Source organism: Panthera onca, chromosome B3 (genome assembly GCF_046562875.1).
Source record: "Panthera onca isolate mPanOnc1 chromosome B3, mPanOnc1 haplotype 2, whole genome shotgun sequence".
Taxonomy (NCBI): domain Eukaryota; kingdom Metazoa; phylum Chordata; class Mammalia; order Carnivora; family Felidae; genus Panthera; species Panthera onca.
In genome coordinates, this window is record NC_138344.1 from 74,917,578 (window position 1) to 74,938,145 (window position 20,568).

Sequence of the window (20,568 nt, forward strand, 5' to 3'; positions counted from 1 at the left end):
CAGCAGGGGGTTTGTTTTAAAGACATAAACCCATAAGTTTATGGGGAGTGGGAGAAAATACACACCAACAGAACTCTGAAAGCCAGAGAGCAAATGGATATGTGGTTAGTGACCCAAGTAGGCCCAAGAAAGCTGAAACTGAAGCTGGCAGTGGGCAAAAAGCTAAAAGGCAGTCCAATTTATAACACGGACTCTCCCCAAAGCTCAGGGTTTTAAGGCGTCAGATACTTTTGACATTAAGGGTACAGATGGAGCTAACATAGAAGGAATGGTGAAAGGCTAAGAAACATTTAGATGCCCTATCATCTTCTCTGCTCTTCTAGATTGGTGCCTGACTTTTCCCAACCCTCTCTGTACCAGACACAGTTAAGGGGGAGGGAAATGTATAAAAACAGTTGCTTTTGCTTTTTTCTTCAAAGAGAATATTCACATACTTATGCTTAGACCCTCATTCCTCCTTTCATACTTAGCCTCCATGACCCTGGCAGCCAGCCCATACTTCATAGGCAGAAAACTAGAAAATCCTTCCCTGGGGAATCTAACCTAGACAAGAAGAAAGTCATAAAGGTGCTGACATCAGGGGTTCCCCCAATGAAACAGCACAGCCAGACAACTTTACAGGGAAGCCCACATGTGACAATACGCAATCACATGCTCAGGGTTTCTAATTGTTTTTAAGGCCCTACTCTTAAATATGAGCAAATAACCAAGGATCACCGAGCAAAATCTTTAGTATGTAAGTTGGGAGAGCCAAACGGACAATCAAAAGCAATTTGAAGAAAACAGGAACTACGCAGGAAGAAGAAAACTTAAAAAAAAAAAAAAAATCCCACAACTCTATCATTAAAACCCTCAGAAAGACAAAAGAAGATTATCTATTGATAAAATTAGAACAAGATACTCTAAGATAGGAGCATTCATAGAAGAAAAAAAGTGTGTTTGGATAGTGTGTGTGTGTGTGTGTGTGTGTGTGTGTGTGTGTATGAATAAAAAACTAAGTTACTCAATTATAGGGTTAGAAGCTCAAGTTTAAGAAATCCACCCGCCACCCCCCAAATAAAACTGGAACACAGGAAAAAAGTAAAAAGAAATTAGAGAAACAAATTCACGAGTGTCCTACTGATCAGGGTCCTTTGCAGAGAACGGAATCCATGCCAATTAAAGCAGAAATTATTTCTTGTAATATACTGAATGGCATCACTGGAAGTGCTAAAGACACAAATATGGGGTTGAGCTTTTAGTACAATTCCTAAACTAAACCAGGATGTAAGCCTCAAAGAGAGCTGCTACCACTTGCAAGATAAGGAGACTGCCTCCCAAAGGGGCAAACTGCTACACAGACCCGCCAAATCCAGAAGCATGTTATTGTTGCCCAGGTCAGACAGTCGCACCTATTGCTGTTGGCTCGAAAGCCAGGCTGTGCCTGTCACAAACTATACGGGGAAAAATGGATGGCAAGCATCCTGCTTCTTGACCCTCACAGAGCTAGTGACCAAACACTGGAATGCTTATTAATGCTGTCCCAGGGTAAAAAGCTTCCATGACCATGCTTGCCAACAGAATAGAAAGAACTATCCTTGAATCTAAATCACATTCAGAACACTAGCTGCAAAAGTCTGGGAAATATAGCATTTAGGCTTCCAGCTCTGCAGTACCCAAAGGTGAACTAGAAGGAAGCTGGAATGGATGTGAGATAATTCACCATCTCTGTCACAATGTTCCCAATATCTGAACAACAAAGTTTCAGAAACAAAGAAAGGAAGGAAGAAAAAGGAAGAGGGAAGACAGGGATAAAGAGACATGGTGTTGGGTAGAAGGGGGTCATGCAGGAAATAATTCAAGGAAACTGGAAGAAATGAATTTTGACACTGAGGGGGCCCCCTGAGTCCAAGTAAAACGGATGACAAGAGGTCATTGGAATCCTTTTGGACTTTTTAATAGCAATAGTGGAAATGAGAATGCAATGGAGCTATACCTTCAAAATCATTCCAACTTAGGATTTTACACCCAGCCAAGCTATCTATCAGGTATCTGGGTAAAATTACAACACTTGCAGGTATGTAAGTTGCTTATGCCTAGTGTACTGTTGTCATTAGATGGCTCTAATTTGACCCTCATCCTGGGGCCTCCCTTTACCTCTGTCCTGTGTTGAATCTCTCTTTCTTGTATCTCATGTTTTCATCTTTCTCAACAAGTTTCTTCTGTTCTCAAGGAGTTTCGTTAGGAACCTCATAATAGAGTTCATAATACCTTCTGTGCAGAGACACCTTTGGGCAGTGTGTTATTTAGGGGTCCAAATAAGGCCTAAAAACAAGTCCAGAGAAGCACTGCTTCTATCAGTTTTGGAGTCCTTCTAAGAGGCTTCCAGACATTTCATTTTCAGATAAAAGTGTGCCCAATTTTTAAGAAGGATAGGACAATCAATTGGGACTTTGAGCCCATCTCTCACGGTGCTACCACCTCTGCAGGATAAAAGGGGGTCTAATTATACCTTGAATACTCTGTTAATAACTTGTGATGTTTAGCCTGTGTGTCAAAAGACAAAGAAAATGTTACTGAGGTTAATAAAAATTATAATCTCATTTTACGCTAAAGCTTCACCATTCATTCATCCCTCCTCCAATACCTGCAAAGAAAGGATAGTATCAGGAGATCCCTTTGGAATTTTACTTAGAATCTTGTTGAATACTTCAATCTATGGCATTTACCTAAATAGGGGAAAACTGATATTCTTTTCACCCATCACTGGTATTAGCCTTGAGGGCACTCATATCACCTTGAAAATTTAGGAAAAGTCATCTGAAAAAAATATTTAGGTAAAACTTTGATTTGTTCAATATATATACACAAAGTCTCGAAACCAAATTGAAAGATAGCTCTAATGGAACACTGTTCCTTCTCTGCTGACATTTCCACCATCAAACTTCTGATGTCTCAAATGTGCAATGCCACTTCCATCTTATGATCTTTGAGCATAAATTTTCCTCCTTCTAGAATGGCCATCCTGCCCCTTCACTTCTTTGTTAACTGGTTAATCCTTCTGAGGACAGCTTAGCAGTCACATGTTCTGGACAGCCTTTGCACAAATGCCTAGCCAGATCAGGCTCCCTTTACAATTGCTCATGACTCGGTACTTTTCTTTCTTGACACCTATGTTAGTGTATAATTATGCATTTCTGAAGCTATTTGACCGTATGCCCCCCTTCTCCACACGCAGGTCTTTATGCTCACCCATGTGAGCATAGACAATTTGCAGTGTCTAACACAATGCAGACAGCCAATGAATACTTTATGCATAAATGAGCTACTAAAAGGAAGGAGGTGTGGATAGAAAGGGAAGGAAGGCAAGGGGTGAGGGAGGGAAGGAGGATGGGAAGATGGAAGGAAGGGGAAAGAAACAAAAGCTCTAGATAAAAGCCTTGAATTTAGGTAGTAGTATTTTGGTTTAATTTTCATTATTTATTTGTCTGTCCATCCATCCATCTCTTTTGCTTTGAGGATTTCAGAGGTAGCCAGCAGACTTGGAAAATGAGCCAGATGTGTCTATACTCTTTTAACCGGAAAATAACTCTGGAAGCGAAGAAGACATGGATAGCCACAAAAAACCTTTGTACGCACAGAAGGCAATCCTGATTCTGGGCCAACCACACCCTTTGGACTGAGAGTGTCTCTTTCTGGAAGAATTATGCAAAGGGCAGGGCCCCTACCTCTCTCTGTTCTCTTCTGTGGGCATTTGAAGCAGACTGCTTGAGCAGGTGTCTGACCCCGGTACTCCTACTTGTGCCCAGGTGTCACTTCGACAGCATTCACGTCACAGCCCTCTGGGCTATGCGGCTCCCACACTGGCTCCATCTGGCCCACAGGAGGCAGGGCTGCTGAGCCACGGGGGGCCACCAGGGAGAGTATCAAATGTGAGGCATGCTGCTGCCAAGAGGTCATGAAACAGGGGCTTCGAGCGAACCAGGAGAGAGCCGAGTGGACCCACACATTCTGAACTGTCAATTACTGTAAATGGGAGTCTCATGGTCCTGAACAAGGAGCAGAATGAGCCCCATTTTCCACACTCCGCTGCTCTGAAGAGCTCTTTGGGGAGAAATTCAGCAAGGAGAACCCAAGAATGGCACTTTTAACAGCCAAGCAGTAAGGGGGTGTTGGGCACTCAGCCCTCCAGGATATGGTACAGTGCAGCCTGCCTGCTCAGATGTCCAAAGACTTTGTCCCCAAATTATTAATTTTGATCTAATTATAGAAATTTTAAGAGAGGATAAAAACTGGCCTTTCACATGATTTCATATAGCTCTAACAACAGAAAAACAACAGCTAAAACTAAGAGAGCTTATTCGGTATCAGGTCCTGTTCTAAGTGCTCTGTATATATTGCTATTTGATCTTCATCACAAATCGAAAGAATTTGCCATTCTTAAATCCATTTTACAGATGGAGAGACAGAGGTACACAGTGGTTAAGGAATGTGCCCAAGGTGACACAGCTAGTAGGTGGCAGAGATGAAATCAGAACCTAGCCATCAGGGGTCCGGAGTCTGCTTTCTGACCCACCAGCCGCCTGGCTAGGTTGGGAGCACCAAGCGCTTACAGTGTTGGGTAACAGTATATATAACAACAACAACAACAACGACAACACCACCAGCACCCTGACTGCACAAAATGCAGGGTGTTGAAGGATCTGTGATTGCCGGTTATGGCCAAAATCTTGTGAGTAATCTCCAACGGGGAATCATAACAAACAAAAATTAAGATTACAAGCGATACTCAATATCTGTTACTTCAATCTCCTGTGTTCAAATGGGAATCAAATATACGCCCTCCCCCACTAACATTTTCCAGAAATTACAGAGCTCGAAAATAGACTTCCTCAGTAACATTCAAGTCTAAGATTGCAAATCTGAGAACATTTAAGAAACAGCTAGCTTTACAGCAAAATCTGAGTTTGAACTTTAGTCCAGTCATTTCTCTTTTGGGCAAGTGGCATTTTACAATAAGACCGTACAATCGAAAATAATGATAAAATATAAATAGGAATAAAAATCACAGCCAACAGTCATAAAAATATGCATCTGCACTGAAACAAGGAAAAGGAAAAAGCACTTGATATGCAGGCTTGCTGGTAAGGGAGCATGGGACCAGATTAAGTCACACTAGAGAAATTTGGTCTGTGTTTTAGAAATCAAGCAGGAATATTATATTTAGGTTTGCATTTGAGAAATAAAAACATCCCGGTGGAGTTGAGGATTTCCCAAATGGAAAAGGACAGGAGACAAAGATCAATTTGGAAAGAATCTCAGTGTTTTATAAGAGAAAATTCAGCTCTGAAACAAACCAATGTAAAATGCCCAGGGTTCGGTAACGGACTTAATTTTCAAAGGTGAAAAAATTGGACGCCCAAACCAATTCTAAGATTTCTGGCTTAGGGAAAGAGATAGAAGGTGATGTAGTCAGTCATTCAAGACAGGGAAGCCAGGCGGTACTTACTGTATGGTGCCTGGATTCAGGTCAGGTGGGAATATTTAACGGGCAGCCGGGCAGGATGGAGTGGGCAGAGGACCAGGGACAGTCTGGTTAACTGGAGGAGGACCAGGACAGGCACGTCTCCCAGGAGCAGGAAAGTTAATGCTGGTTAGAAGAGCTCTCTGCAGACCCTAGACCACCAAAGCTGCAGAAGGCATTGCACTTTCTTTTTACTGTATTCATAACCTGAGAGTTGGCTTCGCTCACACGTGTAAGCTCTTTGGGGGCACTTACATGTCACAACTCTGCTCATGCTTGAGTGACCCTTCCCCATGGGCAAGTGTGGTGGGGACACACACCCCCCTTTACCTGGGCTAAGACACCCTTGCATTGTGCCTACGAGGTGCCTAACAACACCGTTTACCTTTCTAAAAGGCCAGTGGAGAATGTGGCTTCTTGTTGGCCTAAATTCCTTGAAACTTTAAAGTTTTCTATTCTAATTCTTCTTTTTATTTCTTTCTCTCTTTTTTTTTTATGGTCAGGAAAAATTCTCCAACTCCTATGTCGTATCCCAGTGGCTTTACGATATTTGCCTTGAGCCTATCTGGCTATTTTTCTGCCTCTCATGAATTAGTTCTGACCTCTAAAATAAGATTCTAAGTAAGTAATGCCAGGTCAACATCTATTCACATTTCAATCACCAGCCATGGTCAGCGTGTTAAGCATTTCAATGTTTCCCAGAGGTGTTTCCTCATTGAGACAAGTCTAATTTATACTTGGTCAAAATAATGACTTTTTCCAGTATCAACAGCAAAGGAGCAAAGTAGAGAATATAAAAGTGTCTCGGTCCTTTCATTCTGAAATGATCACTTACGGCCAGGAAGCTAGTTAAAAAGTCACAGGGATTCCCACGTTATGGTTGTTTATCCCTTTCTTTTTGTTCCATTACAAAAGAGCGATCTGAAGTGATTTAAATGGCATGTGCTTGCATTCCATCCAGAGTGCCATTTTCTGGTCAGACTTAAAACCACAGGCTTTAGCTTACTGGCATTCATGCCCGGAAAGAGGAAGGGGGTTCTAGGAGCTGTGCTGAATTTCTCCTAGGAGCTGTGGTAGCACCCGGCCACTCCTACAGCTATGTCCTTATGTTGAGCAAGCTGCCCAGAGGCCAAAGGATGTCTTCCTTGTAGGGGCCCAGATACACACAGAACTGAGGTTATGCCCATTCACACACAACCTATTCAAAGATACAATTGGCGGGGGGGGGGGGGGGGGGGGAAGGACATTCTCTTAAATGCATAAGAGATGAAGCAGAGTTTCAATTTTCATGGTAAGACAGAACACTGAGAACTTTAAAAGTGATAGTTGGAGCAGTTACAGAGCACAGACATTGGAGGCAGTTTTCTTGAACTCACAGGTGCCACCCCACCGCCCATCATTAGCTGTGTTACCAAGGACACACTGCCCGACCTCTCTGGACATCAGAGTCCTCAGATGTAAATGAAGCAGTAAGTACACTCTTTGGGATGCCTGGAGGATGAAATGAAAAAAATTATGTGAGATGATTAATGTGGTTCCCAGCATGCAGAGCTCACTAAACATCAGCCACATTAATTATTATGTCCATCAACATCACTCTTATTAGAGATTAAAAGAGAAGAGTGTGGGACATTTTTGGTGGGGCTGAAGTGTGGGCTACAACTAGGCTCTCCCCACCCTCAGAAGTCTAAATACAGAATAGGCAACATCACTTCTGAACTGAATGTCCTGGGCAGAGATGCCACATATGGATTCTTTAGTCCCTGAAGTCTGCAATCCTGTGTTCTCCAGATGTTTACTAACCTGTCAGGCTGCTGGCACCTGGCTAATTCTGCAGTGGCCATGGCTATTCTCCACACTTCAACGTCCCTAGGGGCATGATGGACTCAGGGTTAGCCCTGCCAAGAAACCTCCCACGTAATTGTTACTAAAGACCTTGCCATAATCACTACCATCTGTTATGGATTTAATTTCTAATACAGTCCTGCAAAGAAGAAATAAAACAAGAAAAACCAAAGGTAGCACTTGTGTGTGGACTGATGTGGAGGCCACAATTCAGTTTTAGGTTTGGATTCTCGAGTCCTGGGTGGCTTTTTATTTCAAGAACAGAATCTGCTGCCCAGCTCCTCATGGCCAAGGAGATAAAAATCGAAGAGTTTAAATAATTAGAGGCTTGTTCATATGCAGTTACCTGGGTGCCACTCAGACATACTGAAGAAGAATGTCCTGGGAGGGAGGAAAGAGGAACCCAAGAAGCAATTACAACGACACCATTTTGTGCATACTAGAGAACCACGACTCTTGGGTTTCATAATTTAGTAGAGGATACACAAGCTATTCTAAGAGCAGACCGTCTCTGACAGGTGCCATAATAAAGATAGGGAATACAGCAGCTGAAAAGGAGAGTCAACTCACACAGGTAGATCTAGGAGAACCTTGCAGAGTGGGAATTTGGGAGGCAGTTAGGATTAAGAGCACAAAAAAAGCCGGGCTAGGAGCCAGGAACAACAGGACATGAGAGTGTCACTGGGAGAGGGAACCAGCTAAACAGAAACACCAGGAGAGTAAGCAAGCCTGGCATGTGTCGGAGCAGATGAATATGGCCGAGGCCCACGCGAGTGGGCTTGGAGGGAGGGGGTTACTGCTTCCGGTAGAGGGAGACAAGGCTGTACAGCTGGATGAGGTATAGGACAGAAAGCCTTGAGTGCCAGCTGAAGTCTGGGTTTACTGCTTCTTTGCCATGATTGGCTGTGGAAGGTTGCTACAGGAGGGGTCAGAATTGTATCTGAGCTTTGACAAGGTACGTCCCTGGTAGGGTGAACTGGAGAGGGTAACTCAGGCCCACAACACCATATAAGCTTTCCCAAATCAAAAAATCTAAGGAAACAAAGCTTTTTTTTTTTTTTTTTTTTTTTTTTTTTTTTTTTTTTTTTTTTTTTTTGGTACTCATCTGGTGGCAAAATCTGCCATGAAACGAAGTGGGATTACTTATAGTCATTATTTACCCAACTTATTATGAATCGTCATGCATTCTGCTGCAAAAATATTAATGTGTTTGATTAGGGGTGCTGCCCCAAGCCCCACGTGGGGATGCTACAAAATTTAGTTCCTGGGCTAAATAACATTTGTGAACTCAGAGAAATTCTGAATTCCAAAATACATCTGGGACTGAGGTTTTGGTAAGGAATTGTAGATCTTAACAAAAAATGGGAGACACTTAGCAGCCTTGATGCTTTAAAAGACCAAGGAAACCTTTTTTAAAAAAATTGTTTTTAAAAATTTTAAACGTTTATTTATTTTTAAGAGAGAGCGAGAGAGAGACAGGGTACAGGAGGGGAAGGAGCAGACAGAGAGGGAGACGCAGAATCTGAAACAGGCTCCAGGCTCTAAGCTGTCAGCACAGAGCCCGAGGCAGGGCTCGAACCCGTGAACCGTGGGATCATGATCTGAGCCGAAGTCGGATGCTCAACCGACTGAGCCACCCAGGCGCTCCCCACCCCCCCAACGAAACCTTTTAAGAGGTGACATAGAAGAATGGGTAACCAGACCATCTTTCCTAGTGGCCAATTTTCTAGGACCACTTAATTGCTGTGGAGGTTTGTCCAAAAGGGAAGGTGCCTTTGGACCGTGTAAGTGTTCTGGCTCTTATTAATTCCTCTTTATTGTCATTATCAGCCCTGCTTTCCTGTATCTCCAAGTGTAAATAAGCAAAGCCTATGATGTTGCAAAGTAGAAAACGGATGGTGGACTGACATGGAAGAAGGCGGTTTTGCCCTTGCACAGCCGTCTGTGTATGCATGTGGGTCTGTACATCAAGTCCAGCAACTGCAGAGCTACAGAGCCCCTCAGAAATCACTCAGTTCAACTCATTCATTCTGCAGATGAGGAAAGGAGGGCAGAGGAGGGAAGTCACGCATTGGAGATCTCACATCAGAGGCTTGCACGGTCAACATTTACTGAGCACCCCCAAATTTCCCCCTAGGATTACGATCTCCAGTAGAACAAGGAGTCCATCTCTGGTGACTAGATGGGAGCACAGCTCACACAGGGAGCGCTGATAAATCCTCTCTGATAGTGGTTTTCATAAGCATAACCCCACTGCTGGGAAATACACTGAAGCCCACTGGAACCACACACAAGCTTTTCTAATCAAGTACTGACGTGAAAGGGATTTGGGTTTGGGTTCAGGCTTTACCAATGACCATATGAAGAAAAACTAAGGAAATAAGAAAAAAAATGTGTTTTTCTTTCCTTGAAAGGCATTTAAGTTTATATTAAGGCATTAAGATATAGATATAAGCCAATGCATATGTGAACTCCTAGAAAAACCAGAGGAACACAGAACCAAACACTAACCAAACCTCTAGAACTTTACGCTTAGAAACTACAGAAGAAATGACAGTGGAAAAGATCTGCAGACTTAACCATACACTCTCATTTATTTCTGTATGACTTAAAACATCATAACCAACATAAGAGCCAAAAACCTAAGGGGAAATATTCTTAGCAAATATTTCACACACGGGCTGTGTGCTTTTCTCTGTAAAGAACTCACACAAATTAGGGAGAAAAACACCAAAACTCTTAAATAATCAGGCTAAGGACATGGAAAGACATTTGCCAAAAGAAAATACACCCTTTGTAAGCAAATCCATGGGAAAATGTTTAGACACCCCACAGTGAAACACAAACAAAAATGTTAGTAGTGCCTGAGGTTGCCAACAAAATGGCACAGATTAGAAAAATGACAACAGTCAGTGCTGGTGGAATAGGATGAAACAGACCAGCTGATACATTACTAGCAGCGATTTTGGAAAGTTACTTGGCAAATTCAAGTTCTTCAAAATATTCATACCCTTGAGTTAGTATTTCTGCTTTTGGAAACCTACCCTAAATAAATAATGAGCCCTATAAACTTAAGTTTGAGCATGGATATTTACTGCACCAATATTTATAGCACTAAAAATCATAAACAACCACCCTATTCAACAATCTGACAAAACACAAATAAATCAAAAAGTATCTGTTTTAGGGGTGCCTGGGTGGCTCAGTCAGTTAAGTGTCTGACTTCGGCTCTGGTCATGATCTCACGGCTCATGGGTTCGAGCCCCACATTGGGCTCTGTGCTAACAGGTCAGAGCCCTGAGCCTGCTTCGGATTCTGTGTCTCCCTCTCTCTCTGCCCCTCCCCCACTCATGCTCTGTCGCTCTCAAAAAATAAACATTAAACAAATTTTTTAAAAAGTATCTGTTCTAAATAATATTATGCAACCAGTGAGATGAGGTTGAATTAATCCTAGGTAATAAAAGAAAAATGCTTATGACTGAATAGTAATGAACAGATTAGGAATCAAAATGGTTAATACAGAATGATTATAACTCGGTAAATAAATTAATCTGTGAAGAGGAAAAAAAAAGAACCAAAGCCTGATTGGAAATAAAACAAAATGATTATATCTGGGTGATGAGCATTTAAGTCATTTAATTAATTTCTTCTTCATACTAGTTTATATTTTCCAAAATATCTTTAGCTATTTTATATGATTTGATTTGGGAATCTATTTTAATGAAATTGGTCTTCCTCTTTATCTCAGTAAGAGTGTCAAAAGATACTTCTTAGGAAATGATGATAAGGCTCAAATTAGCACAGATATTACAGGGATATCTTACTAACAAATCCTTTAGATAAACCACTCTGTGCCAGGAGGAATTCGGAGTACTTTTCTGCCTCACTGAATCATGTTAACAATCCTGTGAGGTGGGTACTATAATTATCACCATTTTATACAGGGCACTAGGAAAGTGAATAACTTGCTCAGATATCACGCATGCATCTACTAAGAATTCAAATCCCAGCTGTTTAACTCCTGAGTGGGGATCTTAAATACCATGCTACGCAGCTGCTTGTTGACCTCTGAAGTGAGAGGATCTTTGGATATCATTAGTATCAACTTTGGGGACTAAGAGACTTGTTAGATGTCACATAACGAACTACCCAATAGGAAAACGAATATTATGTTTTACAGATTATAATTTACAAACACTAAGAAACAGTAAAATGAGTGCAAACAATCTTACGTCATCTGCTCAATTTTGTTCTTAATATACAATTTTTGTTTCCATCTTCTTAGAACCCATATTAAAGGGAAAGGCACAGGGGCACCTGAGTGGCTCAGTTGGTTAAGTGTCTGACTTCGACTCAGGTCATGATCTCACAGTTTGTGGGTTCGAGCCCCGCATTGGGCTCTGTGCTGACAGCTCAGAGCCTGGAGCCTGCTTCGGATTCTGCATCTCCCTCTCTCTCTTTCCCTCTCTCTCTCCCTCTCTCTCTCCCTCTCTCTCTGCCCCTCCCCTGCTCACACTCTATTTCTCTCTCAAAAATAAACATTAAAAAATTAAAAAAAATAAAGGGAAAGGCACATTTCTAGGGTCTGTAAGGAGAACTTCTCTCCCTGAAGTCATAGGGCTAGCACATCTCAAATTCTTTCCTCTCAGTTCCATCAGAGAGCTACATTTCAACCTAGTGAGGATAAGTTTATCAAGCAAATGTCTTTATCAAAGCACCCACTGGGTGTGGCACCATCCCAGGCTTTGTAGAGCATCCGACTCCAACAGAGCCCTCGGAGATACCTGAGGGCAGTACAAGAGTCAAAACAAAATACAACCATTTGCCAACAGCAAAAAAGGAGCTCTGTGTATGCTCATTTTCTAATCCATCATGAAGTCCAAAATAAACTCCAGGCCTCCTCATTGCATCTGATCTAGATTAAGAGAGTCAGACCTCTGCTGGGAGAGTGATGTTGGGAGGGCCCTACACCAAATAACTGGGGCTAAACCACAAGACAAAGTTTTACAAAATTGTTCCCTTGAGCTACTGTGGCTTAGTCATGGCTAATATTTTTCAGTGTGCCATTTAGAGGTTTCCGGCCTTGTCTTCATGAGATCGAAAGAGAAGGCAGTGAGGTCTGTATCAGATTGTAAAAATGAGAGGACCCAATATTGTCATAAAAATCACAGAGATGAATGATCGGCCATCCAGCACTGAGGCACCAGCCTGCCCTATAAGGCAAGCACAGTGTCTGTCTTCTCTAAAGGAACCAGGACTCCCAATGGCCAGGCTCTGACTAAACATCAGAAAGAAATGACGACCAGCAAAATCTAAAGCAGAGGTGAAGGCAATAAAAACTGGGATGTATGCGTAATTGGGAGAAGGAGGGGCAATTCTGCTTGTAGCAGCAAAAACTGTATTATCCCAGGACAGACAGAGTCTTGAAATTTACAATGGAAAGCAAGAAACATACATTTAAAAGTCAGAATTTCAAAACTGAGGATCTCATCACTAGTCTTTATTAAATAAATAAAGGAAATATTATTTATTTCGATTACGTAGATAGGTTTTTAGTTATGTGTTTTGGCTTTTTAACCTGTTTTAAAAAGCAGGACTAAGTATAGAGTATATTAGCATTTTCTCTCATTATATAAAAACAAAATATACTCAAATCCAGCTTATTTATTTATTTATTATTATTTTTTTTAACGTTTATTTATTTTTGAGACAGAGAGAGAGCATGAAAGGGGGAGGGGCACAGAGAGAGGGAGACACAGAATCGGAAGCAGGCTCCAGGCTCTGAGCCATCAGCCCAGAGCCTGACGCAGGGCTCGAACTCACGGACGGTGAGATCCTGATCTGAGCTGAAGTCGGACGCTTAACTGACTGAGCCACCCAAGGGCCCCAGCTCTTTTTTATTTAAAACAAATTTTTTTTAATCTTTATTTTTGAGAGAGAGAGAGACAGACAGACAGACAGACAGAGTGCGAGTGGGGGAGGGGCAGAGACAGAGGGAAACAGAATCTGAAACAGGCTTCAGGCTCTTAGCTGTCAGCACAAAGCCTGACGTGGGGCTGGAACTCACAAACTCACAAACCGCAAGATCATGACCTAAGCCGAAGTTGGACAGTTATCTGACTGAGTCACCCAGGTGCTCCTCAAATCCAGCTCTTTAGGGTCATTTTAGACATATACACTTTTTTTGAGGTTAAAAAAAAAAAACTGAGTGAATTACAAAGACATACTCACTGGGATGGCTGGATTTAAAAAAATTAAATAAATAAATAGACCGGCTGTACCAAATGAAGTCTAGGATCTGGAATGACCAGAACACTTACACATTGCCAAGTGCAGTGTAAAATATTACAACCACTTGGAAAAGTTGGCAGTTTCTGATAAAATTAAGCATAGCATTCCTATGACCCAGCAATTCCATTCTAATCTGGGTACCCAAGAAAAATGAGTGCATATGTCCACAAAGACTTAGGCTAGAATGTGTGAAACAACCTTATTCATAATAACCCCAAACTGGAAGAAACAGAAATGTCTACCAACGGGAGAAAGGATAAACACATTGTAGCCTATCTATACAAAGAATACTTCTGAGCAATAGGAAGAAACTATTTATACTTACACAAGCAATAAGATGGATGAATCTCAAAACATAATGAGTGAAAGAAATCAGATCTAAAAGAGTTAATACACATTGTATGATTCCAGTTATAGGAAGTTCAAGAGCAGGCAAAACAAAAACTATGGGGATAAGAGAATACTGGCTACGTCTAGGGATGGGGGCCATTGACTGGGAAGGGAAACTAGGGAGCTTTCTTACATGTTCTACATCTTAACCTAGGTGATAATCAGATAGACGTTCACATATATAAAATGTGGTCAAGTGCTACACTTAAGATGTGTGCATCTTACTGTACATATATTATACCTTAAATAATGAACATTCAAGACATTAGTTTTTCATATTACAATACATTTTTAACATTTAACATTAAATGTTTGTTATCTGTGCATCTGAAAGACAACTATTTACAAGGAAGAATTATAAGAAATACCCATTTTTGCTAATGAAAGGATGAGTACAATGCTTTAACTGCAAGAATGTTCACCATAAAACTGCTTCCTACAGATAAAAATTAGAAAAACAAATTTAAGTGTCCAACAGTGGGGACTGTTGTGGGCATATTTATGTTAGAATGTCATACCTGAACTAATTAAAAATGTTGCAGTAATATTTGCTGTGAACATAGAATAAGATCTAGCAGAAGAAAAAGCTAGGTGGAAAACCATACAAGGTCCCTTTTATGTGTATATGCATGCAGAAAAGTATACTAGTGAATATATAATTTCAAAATGTAACAGATTTTATCTTTAGGTGACATCTTTTTTTCTTTTTAAATCAGAATATCAAGGCACAGTTTGCATGAGTGATTGTGAAAGCATTTTTAAAATAAATAAATGTCTCATTTTATAATTAAAAGCATGAAGAGCTGAGTACACCCTGACCTGAGGGAAGAAAGGAAGAAGCGGGGGCAGTGGCTTGTGAAGGAGCCACCACAGTGGCTGCTTCACTGTTCGTTTTCTCCACTTAGCGTTCCCGAAGTATGCTATGTTGATCTACAACAACACGGAAGCCATGGCTCTGTGTCCTCCGGAGCAACACTGCCAGTGAAGGCAACCCCTAAGGGTAGCTGTCTCCATCCAGTTCCATGGACGTATAAATCCTCTCCCAGCTGGAATCACTTTTGTTTCTATAACGTGGTTTCTATAACGTGGTTTTTCATTGACTTCAACAGATGAATACTCAAGACTTTTTATGTGCCAGTTCCTAAACAAAACCTCAGGGGATACACATGTAGGACCGACATAGGGTGTGCTTGTAGTTGAAGCTCATTTAGCTTTTTGCGCATCCCCCACTCTTTGTAGAATACAATGCCAAGTGCAATGGGAGATAAACCGTAAGCCACAGAAATCCTTTTATCCACTGCAGTAAGTAGTAGTTATAAAAACCTGCTAGTAAAAACCTCAGGTAGAAAAAAGGCACGTACATATGTACACGGAACACTCATCAACTACTTCTAATGATCATTTCTTAATCATAGAATTTCCCTACCAGGTGAATGCATCTTGATTACAGAGGTGTTTCCATTGTGTCAAGTAATCAGCTTTTCTTTAAAAAGCCTACAAATGCCAATTCTATCCCGTTTATTTACAGGGTCTGAGAATGGTCTCTATTCTTCTCAATCCAAACCTTACTACTCTAAAATGAATGATACACTGTTACTTTTCAATTTGCATATAAATTGTTGCTTTTGACTAAAAATATGCAGGGTTAAAGACATATGAATGATATTCTACAATGGACAAAAAATTTCAAAATCAAGTAGGTATACACGGTACATTTTACTTAGTCTTTTTTATGAGGCCATTTTAATGATTTTTATATAGAGCAATCCAATCAACAGGTCAAACACAGCCATCGTCTCAACTGACATTGATTATGATCTTTTGTTTTCAGAAAACATATGTAGCTTTCTAGCTTAAAGAATTCCAAATTCAGAATACAGCGTATTTCAGGAATATCTCCTTTTTCTAATCTGCCGTTTTTTTTTTTTTTTTAAGGCTTATTTATTTTTGAGAGAGGGAGAGCACAAGCAGGGAAGGGGCAGAGAGAGAGGGGGACAGAGGATCTGAAGTGGGCTCCATGCTGACAGCTGTGAGCCCAACGCTGGGATCAAACTCACAAGCTATGAGATCATGATCTGAGCTGAAGTCAGACGCTCATCAACTGAGCCACCAGGTACCCCTGCCATCTTAGTTCTTAAGTCATTGGATTTAGATATTTTAAAGGACTGTGTTGCTATGAAATCTAACCTGAGAATATAGCATTCATGACAAATTTTAATTTAAGGGCTACAGGAAAATAAAGAATAGCGCTGAATCACTAGGTTTCTGTATCAATGGCTCGCTCCCTCACTAGAGGAATCTTGCTAAGTCAAATTTCTAAGAGTAGGCAGTTTGACTTTTTACTTTATATAGGAGGGAAATATTAGGTCAAGGAGACGCACTGTCTACTTCACTATATTCCCCAAGAGGAAAAATGAAAAAAGCAGCAATTGCTCAAGACTAGCAAAGATACAGATTTGGAAGCATTTACAAAAATAAATAAAAAAATGCACATGCAGGCATTAAAGTTTTATGTAAAAATTTGTAACATGAGGAATTGCTTCCATTACAGTGTTGAACATAAAGAGCATTACGCAGAGTTGTCTATATCAGTGCAATATCACCTCAATTATATAAAAATATCTTAAAAGCATTAAGGATGATTAGAGAAACACACCAAAATATTAACATTTTAAAATTGGAATTTTTAAGAGTTTTCAAATTTTAACTGAATTCTCTTCTTCTCTATACTTGTTATTTTTAGTTTTTTTTTAGGAATGAGAATGTATTGCTTTTTAATCTTTATTAAACTAAAACAAGGTAGTTGTTCCAAAGAAATTATACTGATAGCTTTCCATAAAAATGATACCAGTATTATTCCCTCTTTTTAAAATAATTTACCAAATCATGTTTTCCTATTTCTTTAGGGGTATGATTTTTTTCTGCTTTCTCTTCTGACACTTCTCTGTTAAATCTGTCAATGTTGGAACATCTCGTGTTTCTGTCTTGGCTGCATTTTCTTCCTATGTGATCTCAACCATCGAAAGTTTTGGTTTAAACATCACTTCAGGGCTAAGACATGCCACTTCTGCATCCCCAGCCCAGATCTCCTCTCTGAGCTCCAGGCTGCAACCCCCTCCCAACAATCCCCCCTTGACTGGCCTTTCAAATGTAACATGGCCAAAGTGTATCGCTGATTTGCTTCCTCTTCCTTCACTCAGTCTTTCTTAATTCACATCTTGAGTCTTTCACCTTTTCTTTCTAGTAAACAGTAAAGACTAATTTACTTAGTTGCTTGCACCAAAAAAAAAAAAAAAAAAAAAAAAAAAAAGGAGTTATCCTTGATTCCATTCTTTTCCTAACCACGTGACCCAACTCAATCCATTGTCAAGATGTGTTAGTGCCATTGGACACACATCTTGAATCCAACACTTCCCACCACTTCTGTGCCTTCCACTTGGCCATAGCCAATTACATCTCAACTGGACTTCTGCATCAGCCACCTAAGTAGTGAACACTCGGACCCCATTTGTCTTCATGGTAGCGAGAATGTGAACCATGTCATGTCTGTGCTTAAAAACTGTCCCCCATGTCCCATGATCCATATGATAAAACCTAAACCTCCATATTAAGCTGACAACACCTTACAGGATCTGCACCCACCTACTACATCAGTATTCTCCTCTCCCACCATGTTCCTGCCACACTGACTTTTCTTTGGTCCCTTAAATGCCTCGAACTTTTTGTCCCTTCTGCCTAGAAAGCTCTTTCCTGGGTCTGATTTCACAAATGGTCCTTCCCCTACTACTCAGACCAAAGTGGACCTGAAATTTGCCAACTCTCAATTTCATCATAGGTCTTAGATTGTACTGAGACCCCAGGCCAGCAGCTGCTTTCAGAAGATCCGACAGCCCTGGAGAAGCTGGAGACTCGGCTGGAACCATAACATTTGAAGAGAGGAGACTGTGATTCCCTGCAATCAGGTTTCGCTTCAGGCAAACCCCATCACCCACAGGAGTTAAACTCTAGATTACACAGCTCAAGGGCAAGTTAATGGGAATTGGCAGAACATAAAAGGAAACAAGAAATTACAAAGGAAAATGCACTTAAAATAGAAATAGGTGAAATGCACAGTAGTAGAATTTGTGCCAGCTAAATACATCAAGCCATATTTACATTTCTGTGTTATCTTTAGTGACAAGCAGGAAAGGAGATGAGGCGTCACTGAAGTACTTCTAAATTTGTTAGAATCTGCATTTAACTTTACTTCTAGGATTCTTGAAAAATCAGAATATGGGGCATCTACACAACCAATGGTGCCATACGCCTGCTACAGAGACTTGGCCTTGAATAAGGCACATGTACAAGCTTTAGTCTTGCCCACCGGGAGCCGCAGCCCAGGGGCCGTCTGGCTCTAGCAGTGCAACATGAGCAGAGAGCCTGGCAGCTCACAGCGCCTGATCTACACCATCCACAGTATCTTCTTTGGATCAGTCCTGAATTTTACTTCCATCGTTTTACAGGTGTGGGAACTGATGTCCAGGGATTTTATGCAATTCGATCAAAAATCAGTTATAAAGGTAAGACTGGACCCTGTTTTAGAATCCAGGTGACAGGCTAGCCCAGCTGACAAGTAGCCAGCGTGAACTTGAGTCATTCTATTTAGTCCTTAGCTTCCTCATGTGTAAAAACGGGTAGAAGAACTGCCTTCGTTCTCCCACAGAACGTTCTCTCCCACGTTCAGGGGCCGTTGTGATTTCTGGTGACATCTTCCCGTTGCTCCTCCCCAGGTCGCACCCCTCGTCCATGTTGCCTCGCGGCTGTCCCCAACACAAAGCACACTCCCACTTACGGATCCCTCTGCTTGCAGGTCCCTCAATGTGCTTCTTTTGATGTCCACAGCTTGTCCTCACTTCCTTGAGGCTACTGCTCGCGTGTCCTCACGTGAGAGACTTCACTGACTACCCAAAATAACGGTGACTCCTGCCCCCGACCCATGCTCCTTTTCCACTATCCTGTTTTACCCTCCACAGAACGTATTTCTTCTGCATCTGACATCTTGTTTGTCTGTCTCCTCATAACTAGATTATCGACTTCATGAAAGAGGGAATTTTTGTCTATATTGTTCACGGTCTGTATCCCTGGAGTCTACTATAGTGGTTGGCATGGAGTATGTCCTTTAAGAACTGAATAAACTAATTGTATCAATGAATGTATTATGATTATTATCTTCTAGTCCCTTCTGGGTCTGTCTAGAAGACAGGCTACATGTAGCATTCTTGGTATTAAAATCTGGGTCTTTAATCGGGGTAAACCTTGCCACTCACAATTTTACATAAGCCAGTAGATCCAAGGACTAGAAAACACATATATATGATAATTAGTTATTAAAGCCTAAGTTTAACAACCTGAGTCCTAGCAAAGCCTTCAAACCTTCCACTTCTATCTCTATTGCGAATACCAGAGATGTTAAAAAAAACTATCACCGCTCAGAACTCCCATGGCCGTAAATGTCAGAAAGTAAAAGTAACAACAGAGGAGTCTCACGACAGCTTCTGAGCAATTCAGTGGCCACCTCTGGGAGGGAAAGAAGGCGAAAGAATGGAAGCGATGTCTTTAGCAGTATCCCTAATGTTAAAAAAGACCCGATGGGGAGTAGGGTGGGGGGATTGGTTATACAGGTGATGGGGATTAAGGGGGGGCAGTTGTCACGATGGGCACTTGGTGTTGTAAGTGTTGAATCACTAAACTGCACACCTGGAACTAATAGTACACTGTATTTAGCTAATCAGAATTTAAATTTAAATTTAAATTTAAATTTAAATTTAAATTTAACTAATCGGAATTTAAAAACAAAAAATATATAAAATAGAGAGATGAAACAAATACGGCAAAATATAAAAACTGGTACTTTCCTGCAGCTATTTCATAATTAAAAAAAAATAAGGAACCAAGCCATAGGATGTCTATAGTACAGATACTAGAACCTGCTATCTCAGTTTCTCAAACACGGAAAGCACCTCGGCAGCCAGGCAGACCTATCTGTACCCAAAGCGTGAGCACCCTTCTCCACTAGGCCGACAGTCAGCCAACTGCCTGGCAGTGCCACTTGGCAAACTCTTTCTTCCAATGGCAAGGCCTTTCCCATTTCTAGGAGTATTCCAGACTTCTATTACCATCCTCAGCCCAGCAGCCTCATTTGTAGTAGTAGACCTCACATGGGCGACAGAGACAAGAGGAGCTCTTCAGTTCCTCCTTGTGCTCCTTTAAATGTAGGTGTGCATGTTTGGGAGCCCTTCACTTAACTGAAATCAACCTCTCTGTTGACTTCTAGCCGTTGGTCTGTGCACTCGCCGGTCATGGAGAGGTCCTCCACCTTCTTGTCCCCATGGCAGCGCTCCAAATATTGTAAGACCGCGAGTGCAGCCCCTTGGGTTCTGCGCATGTTAAACAGTACCACCTTTGTTCAACTTGTGTGAGGGGAAGAGAGCGGCTCGCCTGCCTGACAAGGGCGGGCAGAACGCTTGGTACGGGAGGCCTGTCAAGCTGATATTCTGCAT

General features: G+C 41.3%; 1 protein-coding gene across 3 annotated transcripts in view; it reads right to left on the reverse strand.

Moving 5' to 3' along the window:
* The window catches only part of STXBP6 (syntaxin binding protein 6), a 243,993-nt gene that overhangs the window by 85,445 nt on the left and 137,980 nt on the right, over positions 1-20,568 (reverse strand). The window lies entirely within an intron of this gene.